The 17,659-nt window shown below is 49.6% G+C and overlaps 1 protein-coding gene across 4 annotated transcripts in view; it reads left to right on the top strand.

Moving 5' to 3' along the window:
- Window positions 1–37: 37 nt before the first annotated feature.
- Window positions 38–17,659, top strand: part of NMNAT3 (nicotinamide nucleotide adenylyltransferase 3) — a 116,270-nt gene continuing 98,648 nt past the window's right edge. The window contains exon 1 of one of the 4 annotated variants that reach the window (XM_040636748.1): window positions 38–226. The gene's annotated coding sequence lies outside the window, so the exon portion shown is untranslated. The remainder of the gene's footprint in view (window positions 227–17,659) is intronic. The other 3 variants (XM_040636747.1, XM_040636749.1, XM_040636751.1) reach the window with 3 other exon arrangements.

Below are 17,659 nucleotides of genomic sequence, written 5' to 3' on the forward strand. Positions count from 1 at the left end.
CCCCCCCCCCCCCCCCCCCAGCTCAGTGCGTAGGGGCGGGGCAGGCTCGTCCCGGGGTAGCCCAGCCTCAGACTGCCGTGCGTCTGGGGAGCAGGCTGCGTCCTGCGCGGTCTTCCGGTGCGGGACCGCGCGCGGGCCGGGAGCCCGGTTCCGTGCGGCGGATACCCAGTCCCTGGCAGTCCCCCGAGGCCCACAGAGAGCCTCTGCGGAGCCCCGCCACGCGCAGGTAAGCGCCGCCCGCCCGGGGGCGACAGGTGGCGGCGGGGTGCGGAGCCCGGCAGCAGTCCAGGGTAGGAGGGACGCCAGAACGCCTCCCCTGTTCGCCGTCGCGCCGCCCATTCTCGCCGCAGCGTGGTGGGCCTAAGCCCTAGTACCCCTTTGGCTCCGACCCGAGGCCTGTAGACATGAGTTCGGATTCCGCCTTCCCCCATTCGCCGCCTGCAGCTACAAAGACGTATTCGGCAGATACTTATCGTGTGCCACCGAGTGCCTGCCACTGGGCTATGTGCTGGGCGCACAGAGGTGGGAGAACGGACGTGGTCCCCGCCACGCTGGCGTTCACAGTCCGGTGGGAAAGACCCACAGCCAGTACATAATCTACACACGCAGTGTAAACGGTCGAACTGTGGTAGAGCTGTGTAGATGGCAAGTGCAGGGTGTCGGGAGAGCGTTTAACCCGCGGTCCCCATCTGTGAAGGATGCTGGAGCGCCAACTTCACGAGTGCAACAGTTCCAGGGTGGAGAACAATAGCGTAAACACATTTTGTTAGGGGAGAGTGTGGCTTGTTTGAGGAAAGGAAGGTCTGGGGGGGGTCTGCCTGTAGAGAGCTGGGGGAAGCCAGTTCCCGAACTTCCTGCTCTGTAAACAGGGCCGTGCGTACCCATTGAATTTACATGACTTAGCAGCGGCGTTCGGGGTCAGTTAATGAAGTACAGGTGTAAGCGTTTCGGGATGGAGCAGGATGTTGATCTGGCCTATGAAGAGTGTGCCTGCCTCTCAGCAAACCCAGTTCCCCTCTCCTGGAGTCCTCTTCCCTTGTCTGAGTAGAATCTCTCAAGCAGCCTGTTCTCTAAAATGATGCCTGGTTTGATCATTTATTCTGGAAACATTTAAGTAGGACTCACTATGACTGGCCCTGAGAGTTCAGAGAGAAATCTGAGGCAGGCCTGCCCTCCTGGAGCTCTCGCAGGGTGGGCCAGGTGAAGTCAACAGAGTTTCAGCTTGTGGGCTCCGTGCTCTGGGAGCCAAGTGGAGGGCTTCTGACCCTCTGGCCTTGCTGGGAATGCCCCTCTGCTTCCCCGGCCAGGTGCCCATTTCCCAGAAAGGCGTCACCTGTTATTGCCAGTTCCACGAGCCCCCAGAAGCATACGGCTCAGCGCTTCAACCATCAGGTACTTGCTCACTTTGATTGGTGGCATAAGCCCCTACAGCTGGCCAAAACCTCCTCAGAGGCAGTAACCCTCTCATCCCTAGCCGAGCACCCCTCAGATCTTGAAACCACAGGGATTTAGGAGGAGTTGGGCATTTCGGGGGAACACCTGTCGGCCTCTTCGTGTATGTTATCGGCTGGAAGTTTCTTCTTTGGCTTTGTTTACACGGTTGCTGTAGGCTTTAGGATTTGCTCCATGAAATCTGGCTGGGAGGCCCAGAGAGTGGGGGAACACAGTTGAGAGGGGAGTCTGGCACCGTTTGTGGGTAGTGGTAATAAAAACAGAGGACAACGTTAACAGACGGGTGCTGGAGGAAGAGGGAGAGAGGGCTGTCCTTGTGCAGCCGCTCTGTTCCCCCTTGCAGACCACGCCAGCTGCAGAGAAGGGAAGGGGAACCATAGGCCAGGCAGTTGCAGACCTGGGTCCAGATTCTTATTCCTTACTTCCCAGCTCTGCGACGGACCCTAGGCAGGTCACTTATCCTGATTGTGCAAGCTTAACAGTGCTTGGCATATAGGTGGCCCTGAAGAAATATTAACTCCCCCCCTTCCCCTAATTGAACTGAAATAGGAATAGTAATAGTGCCTAGGTCAGAGGATTATTATGGGATTTAATGAGTTAGTGTACCTAAAACACATCGAGCTGTGCCTAACACGTAGGAAGTTACTACTGCTGGTGCTATTGTTCTTATTCCTTATTTTGGGCAAAAGTTGGTGAAACCAGGCAGGGGGAGGGTGGGAGGTGGGGGTGAGGGGGTGGCTCTGAGGGTCTGTGCAAGGCGATTAGCTGAGGAGCTGGGTTATCTGTGGCTCTGGCTTTACCGGAAAGCTTCAGCCCAGGCGAAAGAAAGGAATGTTCTGCATGATAAAAGGCCTCCTGGGGAGCCACTCGTCAGAAGGCCCAAGAGTTTGAGGTCTTGGAAGACTCTGGCCAGAGAAACACAGCAAAAGCTAAGGGGTCAGGGAGAGAGAGGATGGGGACCAGGGTGAGAAAGATCTAAAATTGTGTTGTTTAGGTTGTATTTCTAATCCACCACTCGGTATGGGTCCTCTGTGAGGGGCTGCCCCCACCCTGTGCTGCCCCCGACCTTCATAGGGGTATGGAATTGCCCGAGACTGGTCTGGGAGCGGGGGAATGCAATCCGGTAAATCCTGCATCCTGCAGAGTACTGGGCCCAGAATGAAAGATGAATGAATGAATATAAACCCGCGAGGCAGACTTCTCAGTGTTAAACTGTGCTGATTAAAAGAAAGGCGTATGGGGTGCCTGGGTGGCTCAGTTGAGCACCTGACTTCAGCTCAGGTCATGATCTCAGGGTCCTGGAATCGAACGCTCAGCGGGGAGTCTGTTCCTCCCTCCCTCCCTCCCTCCCTCTCCCCCTCTCCCTTTCTCCCCCTGCTCATGCACTCACTCTCTAATAAATAAATAAAATCTTAAAGTATGAAGATAAGCAGAACAGCTAGTGCTTTCAAGTACTTGCTCATGGCCAAGTATTTTCATGTATGTTGCAAGGTTGTGGTGAACACGGCCGCTTTGGAGTCCAATAAGTTTGCTTGTGTGACCTCATATGCGTCGTAGAAACTCTCAAAAGCTCAGTTTTTGCATCTGGAAAATGGGAATCATTGTGTAGCTGGAGTGCAGGGATGCAGGAGTACCTGGCTCTGGGGGGTCCCAAACAGACCAGGTTCCGCAGCTCACTGCCGACAGAATCCAAAGGCGGAGGGACCAGTGGTGGTGCAACAAGAAAGGAATTTGTTTCAGTGAGGCCAACACCGGGGAGCTGGCAGACTAACATCTTAAAGATTGCTGCTAGAGTGCCAAAAAGACTTCCAGGTTTATATAAAGAGAAGGTGGGGACAAAGGTCAGTGGGTACAGGCAGGTGGGCAGTGAAGGTCAGGTGGGTCCGTGTGGTGGGGTCAGTCCCGGGGTCCTTGCTGGCTCAGGGCAGCCGTTATGGCTTGAGAGGGTAGTTTCAGTTCCCGTCGGGGATGCTTTCGTGCAGGGTCTCTTGCCTAGTTAAGAGACGAGCTGGGACGAAGAACTTAATTAGGAAGCTTGAGGTGGAAAGGGAAGTAGATGAAGCCCCCTTTCGATAGTGTGAACTCCCAGGGCGGTTGGGAGTACTACGTATACAAAGTGCTATGCTCGGTGAGCAGACTGACTATGGTGGGTGCCCAGGCAGTAATAGTTGCCGTTATCATTATCCTACTTATCAGTCCTCCAAATGATCCCCGCTGTGCTGTGGACACAGAAGGCCGCAGACACAGATGGGTGGCGTGGATTCTGAACCCAGCCCCATCTAGAAGCAAAGACTGTCTGCAGACACTAACCAGACAACTCTTGTGCAATTAAGTCAACTTTATGTGCATTTCATTCATTACTTAAAGCACTTGACTATGTGAAATCTTAAATGGAAAAAACCCTGCAAAATGATAATTTATGTGCCTTTCAAGTTCAGGTATTTTATCATCTAGATAAATCTTCCATGCCTCTATGTAAAACCACTTTGGGCTGTCGAAGCTCTTAAATAAAGTGGCTTGTCCTGACCAGTGTCTGTCTTTGCTCGTTTATCATGGTTCCCTGGTGAAGACAGACGGCTCCCATTTTGCAGGGCAGGCCTGGGGATGGCAGCCCCTACCCCACTGGTTTAGCCATCCGCTTCTGCATGGTGGTGTTTAACCAGCCGCGGTGGACTGATGGCTCCCTCGTCGTCGTCTGCTCCCTCGTCGTCGTCTCTCTCACCTGCACACAGACCCACCGCCCCAGTCCGGGAAATAGGAATAGAAAGGCATGCGCTCTGTTGCTAGTATGAATCTGGGGAAATCTAAGGTTCACAGTGATGGGTCTTTGGGTGAAAGCGCCATGGATGAGGGTGGCAGAGTCTTCTGGAAATGAGAGCTGTCCTTTCTCCCTAGGAGTGCCAGCTCTGGGCCTGGCCTCCTGTCCAGTGTAGGTCTGGTCTGTATCTCCATGTCTCCCTGCCGTCCCTGCCCCTGACCAGAACTGCCCCTGAAGCCAGAGTCCCTGGAGCAGCTGTAGGGACGCAGTGTGCTGCAGGGAAGCTTTTCTGAATTGGCCCTGCCTTCCCATAGTCAGTCCATGGTCGCAGTGGGCACGTCCGCCGGGCACACCCTGCTCCAGCCGACCCCGACTTGCCCTGTGCTGGGCCGTGAGCACTTCCACAGCTGTTGGGCTAAGTGTTCCTGGTCCCCAGCACGTGCCTGGCTCCTTGTCCTCCCTCCCTGCCTCCCTCTCCTTTCTTCCTTTCATAAATTCTTCAGGCAGGGTCATGGGGATTAGAATGCTGAGTCAAAGTGACACGGTCGCCACCTTCATGGGGCCCATAGACATCACAAGACAGGTTATTAAGAAAGGCAGAATTAAGCACATCGACACACTGTCATGCTATCAACTGGGTTAACTGTCAGGAAGGAGAAGCCTAGCATGCCATGAGAGTGTGAAAAGGTGGGACAGTTGCAGAAATCTAGTCAATCAGTATAAAGTATGTCCACAAATGTTGGTTAGAGCCTTATACTCATTTATATACCTTTGAAGACTGGTGGATGGCATTTTTCTATGAATTCTGGTAAACTGTGGTTTATGCTGCCGAGGTAATCTTGTGAGAATGCGTACTTTAAAAAGTAGTTGTGCTGTAGCTTGGAAATGGGAGAAGAATGGGAATGTTCAATTTACTTAACCCTTTGAAGTTTGCAGAGCCCCTCTTTGGATGTTGTTGGGTGCTCCCATCCTCAGCCTCACACATGTGCTGGGAAGTGGAAGCAAATAGACATCTGGCTCACCTGAAGGTAAATCTTGGGGGTGGGCTCTGGAGCCCTCTCCCTTCTGAGTGACAGGCTCCATCTGAAAGCCTCTTGCTCTTTCTTTGGTATCCGTGGACGCACAGGCTAAGTGAGGTTCCAGCATAGATTTTCTCACGTTGGGGCTAGCGACCTGCCATCCGGGAGGAAAGAAGTGTCAAGCTGACTGCTCTTGTCCAAGAGGGCGGGGCTCCCTGGCTGTCTGCACCTGTGGCAGGCTGAGCTGTCAGGGCCCCTACTGCTGCAGAGCCCTCTGTCCCAGCACGACCCTCCAGAGGGACACCATGCCTGCCTCAAGCCCATGCAGTTTCAATGAGAGCAGGAACTGCTCTAACACAAAAAGGCAGGTTTTAAATAAGACATGATTGATCCAAACAGCCCCAGGAACCGTTCTGCCTTCAGGACTGAATATTATTAGAGAGTTATTTGTTTGGCCAGAGCAGACGACAAAATACGTCAGATGTGGACCCTATTACAAGAGATGAGCTACCATCTTCCCCGCAGCAAAGGAAGGAAAGTAGCATTGCAGGGCAGAAATTGAGAAGGCGAGTCTCGGTGGGGTGGGTGTGACTGCCATATTCTCCGCGCTCAGCTCTCACAGGATTGTAATCGTGTGGCCCTGAGCCAAGGGGGAAAGAAGTGGCTCTGGAAATCCCCCTCCCATAAGGCTGACACACAGTGACGGTATTTATTCCCCTTGGAAGTGCTCGTTAAGTGGTAGGTATTTATGAAAAAAGGTTCTGGGGAGTAAATGTGTCCATCAGTCAACCTGGAACTTTTTAGAGCTCCTAAAATGGTTTTAAATCAGAGCCAGTCTTCCTGCCTTGCCCCGCCCATCCGACCCCCCTCCCTGGCTTCCTCCTGTACAAGGAAGCTGTCAAGGCAGGACATAGCCCAGGGAGGAGTGTTGGAACTGACTTGCAGAAGCAGAGAGAACATTGTTGAAGGCAGACGCGAAGGGTTGAGTGCCTTGATTCTGGTCCTTGCCACCTGGTCAGTGTTTGACAGAGGAGGGAGCGGGGAGCAAGGCTGACCAACGCAAGCCAGCCTGATTCCATCCGAGCCGTGGCCATCAGCAGCTCTGCTGTCAGCCACTCTGCTCGCTGAAAAGCCTTTGCAATTGAGGAGGGAAAAGAATGATGAGAACAAGTGATGGAACTAACCTGGATTTGGGCCCAGTAAGTGGCCTGTGGGAGAGTGTGAATGGCAGTGTCAGGAAGGGAGTCACACCAGGCCAGGCTTTCAAAGGCTGGAAGTCTTTCTATGAGCAGGTGATCATTAGGGCAGAAGGCCTGTTACATGAATTAGTGTGGAGGAGTCTAACTTGAAATCATTATCCACTTGCAAATGTTCATTTGAAAGATCAGAAATAGGTGTTTATTGCACAGACCCTATGGTTAGTATCAGAGACTGCCTTGCTTTTTATTTCTCCCATCTCGTCGTCTTTAATTTTTATAATGCTGTTGATCAGTCTTGTCTTACTTTGTGTGTGTGTGAGGAGGAGGAGGCCAGTGTTGGACCCACTTTATATTTTATGAGTATTCAGAACACTGCAGATGATACAAGTAGGAAGGCTGCCTGTTTCAGGGGTCCCTGGAATGCTACCAATCCTTTGGCTTCTGGGATCGTGTCTTAAGAAAATAATTTGAAAAGCGAAAAAAAGCCATTGTATAAAGATGCATCATTATTTAGAATGGCGAAAACTTACAAGTGACCTGAATATATAGCATAGGAGAATATAGTCAAGCTACAGAAAATTGGGTTGATGGAATATTATGCAGTATTTAAAACTATGGAGATTAGTAACTTGGGAAGTCATTACATGCTCGGTGAACAGAATGCTTTTACATTAAGTACGTGTTCAGGAAAACGGTCTGCAAGGGATGCCTCAAAGGGAACAAGAATTGCTCCAGAACAGGGGAATTAGGGGTAACTTTTTTCACATTTCCAACTTTATGTACTGTATTTCCACTCTCCTTAAAAAAAAAAATCCTAAAACAAGCCAAGTTAAATAATGACCTTTATGTTGTTTGCAGTTTTAAGGGCACTACATTTATGGCCTTCTCCTGATTAAATCTTTCAATCAATAATTTCTAACGCCAGGGTTGGCTCCCTGCCTCCGTGTCTCTGGGCAAAGGACATGCCCTGGGTCCACGAGCTAAGTGGCGGCAGACGTGCTCACTCTGGCTCGTAGGTTCCGATGCTGGGGGAGCGTGTGGAAGGTGGAGAAGGCTCTGGCTCCTCCCTGCCCTGCAGCTCCGTGTCCTTGTGCTAGCCTCCCTCATCCTTGTTCCTCACGGGTAGGGTGGGGACAGGGGATTTGGGTTTACAGTCTTTGAGGGCCTTGTTGGTAAAGTTCAACAACCTCTGCCCTCAGCACATGCGTGCGCGGGTACACACACACACACACACACACACACACACACGCTTCCTAGGTCAGCAGTTGTCTGGGGCAGCCCTGCGTCACTCTGGCTTCTTGTCCCGCTCAGGCCTCGGTACTCCAGTACCTCTGGGACTGGGTTTTGTATTCTTCATACCAACTGTCCCTCAGTTGGCCCTAAACCCACGTATCCTCTCTGCCTGGCACTGGCAAGGGCCTAGTGCGTGGCCAACGGTATGTCCTAAAGCAGCAGTTCTCGAACTCACTTGATTGGCCATACATTGGGACGTCATAACACGGGTCTTTATTTGAGACAAGAATTTTGAGTCTGGTGATATATTTGGGAGGAGATCCCGTGAAGCACTAGCAGAAAATAGGGAAATGAGCTACACAAGCACATCATTTGAGTAGGTCGTCTGTGTAGACCACTCAAGTTTAAATCTGCTGGGAATCTCTGGCAGCCAGTGTAGAAGACCCACCCAGAGTTAGCCTCTCATGGGGTGTGGGGGCTGAATATATAACCACCGTTGCTGTCCATCATTGGTTGAACTTTGCTCCGTAACGTGGAGTTAATTCTCTGGGACTTCTGGCAGCTTCCATTTCCCAGGTGAAGCATCAGGGCAAAGGGATACAGATGCTGGCACGTGGAAGGCAAGCTGGCTTGTCTTGAAGCAGTGAGGCCTGAGGGGCGCTTGGGTGGCTCAGCTGGTTAAGCATCTGACTTCGGCTCAGGTCATGATCCTGGGGTCCTGGGGTCCTGCTCCCCGCTCAGTTGGGAGTCTCTTTTGTCCCTCTGCCCCTGCCCACTGTTCATGCTCACGCTCTCTCTCTCAAATAAATAAGTAAAATCTTAAAACAACAAAATAACAACAACAACAACGAAACAACAAACAGGCCTGAATGCTCAGGGCACAGCACGGACCGTGTCTGCTGTGACGTTCTTCCCTAAGCACCATGAACATTACCAATGTACTAAACTGAAAATAACCAAATTCCCAGTTCTGTGCTGAATCAGAGACCCTTTTGTACTCAATTGAAGACTGCGTTAAATAGTAAACAACCCCAGAAGTTTATGAAAAAACTGTGGGAAGAAATCTTTAAGAAAAATATTACCGTATTTTCCCCCTGTGAACTGGGATGGCGTATTAATAATTGACTGAAGTGGCAGAACGCTGGTGCTCACAGCTGTACAGTTTGAGACCCAGCACTTTAGAAGAGGGCCTGAGTGTGTAATAAGATTGATCTTTATCGTGGCCATGTTTCCACCTCTGTTGTACCTGGACTTTTTTCCGTTATTTCTCAAGTACATTAAGATGATCGTAAAGGAAAAATTCATCGGGAAACAACACTTAAACTCATTTGTCAACCCACGATTGTATCTCCAGTGCCATGTTTTAATATTAATACTGGATTCACCATACTGACAGTAATACCAGAGGATGGGAGAGAATTTCTGTAGTTATGGCTTTAGGCACTATGAGAAATGTTTTGTAGTCATAGCCTTTATGTAGAAACACCCCATCTCCAATTAAAGATTTAGTAAGCGCTTCATCAGAATATCTATTCACAATTGAGGCGTACAAAATGGTTGTGTTGACATTTCAACTTAATTCACTCTAAAGCTTTGTGGGTCTCAATCCATTTTATATGCTTGTTTTTTGCGTTTTTTCCTATGCATGGAGGAGGAATAGTGGAAGAAATGGGGGGGGATAATGCAGATTCTAGAAACATTTTCCACATACTCATTATTACTAACTCTATTGGCATGTTTGTCACCACAAATGAAGGCCTTACTCCAAGAGATGATTTAAAATTGCTCATGTAGCGAGCTCAGTAGAGTTGAGTGGCTAAACCCTTCGCTTTGAGTTGTGGGCTTTTTAGAATTTGTATAGAAAAGATTCAAGATCCCAGTGTTTCAGAGAAATGTGGCGGTTTTCCTTCAAGCCATGGTTCAACATGTGTTCTGCAAAGAATGAGGCGGTGAGTACCTGGCGTTAATGCCCTGTCCCCGCATCCTGTGTGCGTGGCAGACGTCACTGAGTGCTGCCTCCCGCGTCCCCCTGCTGGCGAAGCGCCCCTGCAGCCACTGCCCTTCATCAGTACCGGCTCACTGGGTGAAGCTTGTGCACTCTCCACACTCCTGCACACCTTCGTGCCCATCCCTGCTTGCCGTTGCTGAGAACCACCAACAAAGGAATCTTTCCTAGTCTCTCTATACAAAAAAAAAAAAAATTCAAGAGGAGGCAGTTGGTTTGATCACCTTGTGCCTTTTTTTCATGCCTCTGCCACACAGATGGTGATTATTCCGTTTGTCAATGTTTGTCTCCCTTCCTTTTTTCCTTCTACCACATGCATTTGATGTTTTTCCTTTCTTTCCTTTTTCCTTTAGTGTTTCTCAGAAGATAAAGCAGGGAGCCCCAAATTATTTGCTCCGGTCTCATAAAGTTTGGTTGAAGGAATTTGTATTAATGGGAATGCATTGAAATGTTAATTTTCCCCCTCCCACTTCCAGAAGGCTGCTCTGCTGTAGTTTACCAGTGACCTCCACATTGCCAAGTCTTCTGGGCCTTCCTTGGACACATCTTCTGTACAACATGGGATGACTCTGACCGTGCTCAGCTCTTGAACCCTTCTTCCCTGGATTTTCCTCCTTCTTGCCTGATTGTTTCTTCTTTGATTTCTCTCCTTGCTGCCTTTCCTCTGCTGGCATTTTCAGGGGGTGGGGGCAGCCCCAGGGTCTTCCCTTGGCCTCGTCTCGCCCGTACTGCACTCCTCCTGGATGATTTCATCCATGCCCCTGGTTTTTAACTATCACCTTCGCATAGACGCCTTCTGCATCCCCATTTCCACACACCCCCTGCCTGCCAGCCTGGTGAATGGTGCCTCTTGTGGTTCCCATGGGCATGCAGAGGCAGCATCTTTCACTTGTTCTAGATGATTCCTGTTTTCACAGGGCCAAATACTTGCCCCTCTCACATTGTTTCTGCTACCTCCTTGGGGCTGTAGGCAAACTGTTGTAAGTTTGTCAGAAAACTTCCATCTTGGAAAACGAAGTGTAAGACAAGGGCACAAATGAGGAGCTAGGCCTCGGAATTTATGGGGCTTAAAAGAAAACAGTCATTTAATTAGCATTTCTCACAGTTCCAGGGGTTGACTGGACTCACCTGGGCAGGTTTCGCTCTGGGTCTGTCGTTCAGTGGCAGTTAGATGGTAGCCAGGGGCCTGGGGCCATCTCAAGGCCTGGTGGCCGGGACCTGGGTCAGGCTGTTGGCTGGAATGCATTGTCACGTAGCCTGGGTTCCTCACAGCATGGCAGCTGGGTTCTACGACTAGGTGTCCTTGGGGGCCAACCTCAGATGTCTCACAGTGTCACTTTTGCCCCATTTACCATCCTGCCCAGCTTCAAGGGGATGGGGCAGAGACCCACCTCTGGATGGAAGGCATGTCACATTGTGGCTATGCTGGAAAACACATCCAGTCATAATCCTCACATATGTCTAGCTATTCCTTCGAGAACTACGGGGAAAGTCACAGCTTTCTGTTTTATTTATTTTTTGAGTAGATGACATACTTACATGATGGAAAGTTAAGAAAAAATAAGTATAAGTGTATACTGTGAAAATGTTCTTTCTCACCCCCCTACACGTGCCTCCTCATAGACAACCACTATTATGTTTCTTTACATTCTTTCAGAATTATAGGTATTGTTATATTTCGGTTCTGTGCTTTGCTTTTTTTTTTTTTGCTTAACAATATATCTGGGAGAGATTTCCTTAGCAGTACATGGAGGGTCCTCTTATTCTCTCTCCTTCCCTCCCCCCCACATGTGGATGCGGAGTATTCTAGTGTGTGTCTTCACCTCCGTTGACTTAATTAATTCTCTGTGTGTGGGCACCAGGCTATTGCAGACACTACTGCAGTGAATAACATTTATATGCCATCTTTCATGGGAGAGAATACACCAGAAGCCTTCCTCGAGAGCTCTAGCCAATTGTGTGCATCCTCTTCCCATACACCTCACCTCTCATCCCCATGGCATTTCCCCTGCCTCCTGTCGCTGGACCACGGCCACCTAAAGGTCATGGACTGTGGCATTGTAGCACAGGGAGCTCTGTGTCCACAGCGTACAGAGGAGGCCTGTACCGAGGAAGGAGGAAGAAAGAAGAGCAGGTGGAGGTGACTAAGGATAGGTTTCTGGGTGCCCTGGGTTCCCCTTCCTCTAATTTTATTTGTGGCCACATCTCCTAAATTCGGGTTATCACTTCAGCCTGTCAACCGAAACTGGAATCGGGTCCCACCCTGTTCTGCCTGGTCTTGGGGGTTCAGGCCCAAGCCCGGTGTTTGTGGAGTCCCCCTGGTCAGCCCAGAACCACTCTCTGACAGCTTGTCTTAGCCAAAAGTAGCACCGTCAGGGGTCGTTGGGGGAATGCGGGGTGGTAATCATCATATAGTACTAAGATACCATTGATGAGTTGCTATCCTAAAAAATCGAGCAGAATAGAATTCTTCCCTTGTTGAGGAAATAGTCTTAAGTCACGTACTTTTTCAGCTTCTGTTAGAAAATGTGTTCCTTGAGGAATACACGGTGTTTTTGTTAAATTAAGAAGGCCAAACTCAACCCTCCACAAGAAAGATTGACAGTTGTGCTTGTTGCATTCTAGAAAACCTTCTGGGATGGTGTATGCTCAGGATTTTTTCTGTTGTAAGGAACAGAAACTTCATTCAAACCAGGTTGAGCAAAACTGGGAATGTGGCAATAATAGAAAAGTTTCAGGGTATCAAGCACAGCAGGATCCAGGTGCTCTGTTGATGGCACTAGGCATCTCACCCTCTCTTTCTCTCTTTTTTAAAGATTTATTTATGTATTTGAGAGAGAGAGAGAGAGCACGAGCAGGAGGTGGGAGGGTCAGAGGAAGAGGGAGAGAGAGTCTTAAGCAGACTCCTCACTGAGCACAGAGCCTGACATAGAGCTCAATCCCATGAGGCTGAGATCACAACTTGAGCTGAAACCAGGAGTCAGATGCTTAACTGATTGAGCCACCCGGGTGCCCCGTACGCTCTCCCTCTTTCAACTCTTCCTACTACTATTGTGTCGGCTTCACTCTCTAAGGTAGGGATGATGGCAACGCCAGGTTTTTGTGGCGTTTGTAGCTCCTGATTTCAGAAGTCACTCTTGTCTCCAATGTCCATATTGCAGATGGGCTCTGATTTGTCTCCTGTGCTAGTCACTTTGCCAGGAAGTTAGTTTACTGAACATCCTGATAGGTCTTCCAGAATCATGAGGAGGAGTGGTAGAGCAGCTTTCAAAACAAAGGGACGCAGGACCAACACGTGGAGCTAGCTGCCCACGGCAGGTGATGATTCAGAATTGGAATTTCAGCTCGTAAAGAATACTGAATTGGAGGTGATGTCTAGGAGTCAGGGAAAGGTTTATTGTGCCAATCTCTCTACTTCTGTGTATGTTTGAAAATTTCTGTAATAAAAACTGCATTAAAAAACAACAAAAACAGGGCATCTGAGTGGCTCAGTAGGTTGAGTGTCTGACTCTTGATTTCAGCTCAGGTCCTGATCTCAGGGTCCTGGGATCAAGCCCCGAGTTGGGCTCTGAGCTCAGCAGGGAGTCTGCTTGAGATTCTCCCTTTCCCTTTGCCCCTCCCCCCTGCTCTCACATGCATGCACGCGCGCGCACACACACTCTCTCTCTCTCTCTCTCTCTTTCTAAAATAAATAAATAAATCTTTAAAACCACCCCCCCAAAACTTTTTTTTTTTCTTGGTTTGGGAACCTTTAACAATCCTGCACATCCCTGTATGTTTTTCTTTTCATTGTACAAAGAAACCTTAATCTTTATTCCCCTCTAAGGTGGGAATTGGGAGGAAAACACAATAGTTTACTGAAGGTTTGCGTGGTGTGCTGGGGGGGCGGTGTTTGGTGTAAGTCAGTAAGGTGCCCTTAAGTCCATGTCTCCATGGTTCCCAGGACAAAAGCCTCAGAAAATTCCAGTTGGGAAGAGAAGGATGTCCATGCCATGACCAAGTCAGCATCTCTTCCTCTCATGGTCAGTACTTGAGTCTTACTCATTGTGGACAGACCAGGTGAGGGTTTCATGGGGTCCTTAACTTTATGATCCATGTACATTGTGAGGGGAGGGCCCAGATCCTCAGGTGGTCATAGACCAGCTGCTAGAAGAAATCTTGGCATTTAGATAGACTCTTCAGCTTATAGGTAAGGAAACAGGCCAGAGGGCGTAAGGGACTTGCGCAGGGTCACACAGCGAAGTAGAAAGAACAGAGCTAGATCGGAGTCCCCATAATCTCACTCCTGAGTCTAGTATCTCTTACTAGCTGTGTGACCTTGAGCAAGCCCCATTACCTCTCTGAGCTTCAGTCCCCTCACCTGTGATGATGGACAGAATAATGGCCTTCCAGAAATCTCTGGAATGTGTGAATATGTCAGATTACAAGGCATGGGGGAATTTGGGTTGGGATCGAGTCCCGCATCGGGCTCCCTGCTCACTGGGAAGTCTGCTTCTCCCTCTACCCTTCCCTGTTGCTCGTGATCTCTCTCTCACTCTCAAATAAATAAAATCTTAGAAAAAAAGTGGAAGGCAGGAGAGTCAGTTAGACTGATGCAGTGTGAGAAAGACTGGGCCAGCCATGCCTGGCTTGGAAGAGGGAAAGGGGCATGAGCTGAGGAATGTGACAGCCTCTGACAGGTGGTAAAGGCGAGAAGCGAATTTTCCCCTGGAGCTCCAGAAATGAGTATGGCCCGCTGACACCTTGGCTTTCATTAATGAGACCCCTTTTGGACTTGACCTCCGGAACTGTAAAATAGTAAACTGTGTGTTGTGTAAAGCCACTGGGTTTGGGGTGATTTGTTACAGCAGCGGCAGAAAACTGCTGCATCAGTAAAGGTGGGTAGTCATGCCTGCCTCAGAAAATTACAGCGTGGGGTCAGGGAGATAATGTCTGAAATTACCCAGCAAAGCTCCCGGAGCATAGCAGATGCTTGATAAACAGTCATGGTGGTGGTGGTGGGACTGGTGGGGTTGGGTAGTGGTGGTCATTAAGACAGAAAAGGAGGAGTAGCTGACAGCAGGTGTCTTTGAAGAGCTAAGGTTGGTGCCTCTGAGGTGAGGTTCAGGGCCATTAGGAGGTCTGCAGGAGATACCAGATGGCCCAGTAGGTGACCAAAAGCCCCCTGACAGAGAACCCTTCTGCTCTGATAGTCCACAGGCTTCCCTCCCCTAGTTCTTCAGCACGTTGTCAGGCAGCGCCATCCTCTAGCAAAGGGCTGACCCTATGACCTCTTCCATTTGGTGGAGCCCTGCCTCAGAGATGTGGTAGGATGCGGGCCTCTCTTGGCCTGACACTCACTTGCTCACCCCAGTACTTTTGGCTGCCCTATGGCCTTAGAGATGATTACTGTCACACTGTCGGCAGCTGAACTTGGGTGAGCTTGTGACGGCCCAGGCCGTATGCTCAGCGCTCCCTGACAGGGCCTGGGCCACAGGCTCATTCAGTCTTCGTGGCAGCCCTCTGTGCCAGGCCCTATTCCCCACAGTACGAGGAGCAAACAGACGCTCCAGGAGCTTAGGCCACTTGCTCAAGGGCAAATAGCTTGTCGGTGACAGAGCTGGGACTACAGGCTAGGTTCAGGTGTCTCCAGATCCAGCCTCCTGGGCAAAACTGGTCACTGGGTGGAAGAAGAGAGACGGCTCACCCACAGGCTGACTGGACGGAGTGTGGGGAGTGCTGTGTTTGGATGCGGTGGCCTGTGGGAGCAAGGTTCCCAGGGTCTCCAGAAGGAGGCCCCACTCGAGGGGATACCTTCCACACCCTCCTGTGCCTCTGGGAATGGTAGAGCTCCCAGGTGGGACAGGGGTGGCGCACATTTGCTTCCCGGGCTCTGTGGGGGCCTGAATTCACGTCTGCTCTGTCCCTCAGGATCACCGCAACTGCGTTCATCTTTTCTTTCCTCAGAAGGCATACGTGGACATCCGGACTGGTGTTACATGATAGTGAGCGATTTTTGTTAATTATTGTTAATTTCGTCGGGAGTGATCATGATATCATGGATAAATAAGGAACTCTCCTATTTTTAGAAAGTCTCCTTTATTTTTGAAGTACTTAGAGGTGAAATGTCATGGTTTTTGTAATACACTTTAATATGCTTCCAGAGAAAAAAGATGAAGTAAACACAGAAATGTGTTAATGACCATTTGGAGACCTCTGTGTGGCAGTTCGTTATGCTGTTCCCACTACTTCTCTGTATGTGGTAATTTTGTATAAAAATGTTGGTTTTTTTAATAAAAATCATTCACAGAGCCCTTAGGATGTACTCAGTCTTAAGCTAAATGAGACACAGCTCTACACTCTGGAGACTCACAGATGAATGACCACCGTGGTAGGGACAAGCTGGGGGGCAGAGGTGACAGGGCCTGCTGGGGACAGTCCTCGGAGGAGGAGCCGGCTTGGAGAGGAGGTTCTGTGGTGGGACCTGGCTCTGGCCTCCCAGGTGTGCAGTTGCTTTTGTCAAGCTGTTTATAGTCAGTCCCGAGTCGAGGAACTAAGAGACAGTTGGCCGAGTCTTCTTTAATGTGCGACCATTGAAGGCCTCCCCGCTGTGTATGACTGTCCTTCCACAGGCAGGATGATTTTTCCTTCATAGTGGCATTATTCCTTCGCTGTGTTATCATACAGAAAGGGACTGTGATGTTTCGTCAAACATCTTCTCCTGGTACATACTGCTTAATAGGAATTCCATTGTCGATGCAGATTACCTAACACATTTCTTTGGCAAATTCTGTAATCTTTTGGGTTTTACATGAAAGTTCATTTTTCGAGCTTAGCGCTGGAAGAGATAATCAGGTTCCCCGATCTCCTGTTAGACTCCTCTTTTTATTTTTTCCTTATCAAAATAGCCAGCTGGTGAAGAGGAGCAGCCCCCAGAGTGTCTGTTCTCACCTTATCTTCTCTGTATTTCCAAGGACTTGCCAAATCTGTGGAACTGTGTTGGGCATCTTTTAATACAGACCTCACTGCTAAACCCGTAGGCCAGTCTTGGCCAAGTTCTGGGTTGGCTCTCTAACTACAGTGTTATTCTTCAACGAAAACTCGATTTCTTTCCTGTAAGCCTTTGGACATATGTACACATAATAGGTGACCTCTGAGTGGTAATTTCATAAATTCTTGGTGAAATGAATTGTATCAGATCAATATATCTGTGGACTCCTCACATTTTTTGAGCTGCGAGGGACTTTAAGATGAATCTGGTACAGCTGTTAGTGGAGGAAACGTTCATTTTAACTGCACAGTCAATTCTCAATTAACAAGGGTAATGGAGTGGAAGGAGGTCAGTGATAATCAAAAATCATGGTGAAAATAAAATTATAGTCAACACTGGATTTTCTGGGGGCTGGTTAACAGGCTTGTGGATTAATTGAGGTTAAGACACAGTGGACCCTAGGATGTCATCACCTTGGTAATTGGTCAGCAGCTGCTCACCACCTGGCCTCCACCCACCCTACCCGTCTGTCCCAGGGAGGAGAAGGGCTTCCTGGGGGCCACGTCAGCAGAGCTGGCTAACCTTGGCTGCATTGGTACTGTGACGGCACGGACGTTGGTCTCAGGAGCTAGGCGAGGGCTGCTTGTCGGGCTTGTCCCACCAGCCTGTTGCGCTGTGATTCTCAAACTTGAGCTATATCATGCCTACCGGGAGGGCTTGTGAAGACCCAGGTTGCTGGGCCCAAGCCCCGGTTTCTGACTCAGTGGGTCTGGAGTGGGGCCTAAGAGTTTGCATTAGGTGCCCAGGTGTTGTTGATTCTGCCAGCCCAGGGACTGCACTTGGAGACCTGCTGTTTTCCAAACCATTCTTTCCATCCCAGCTGCGCATGCGCATTGCCTGCAAAGCTTTTTAAACCTGCTGATGCCTGGGTGCACCTTGGCCAATTATATGAGAGACTCTGGAGGTGGGACCCAGGCGTTGGGTGTTTTTAAAACTTCCAGGTGACTACGTTGCTCTCAGGAC

This window comes from Ursus maritimus, unplaced genomic scaffold (assembly GCF_017311325.1).
Source record: "Ursus maritimus isolate PB19 unplaced genomic scaffold, ASM1731132v1 scaffold_20, whole genome shotgun sequence".
NCBI lineage: Eukaryota > Metazoa > Chordata > Mammalia > Carnivora > Ursidae > Ursus > Ursus maritimus.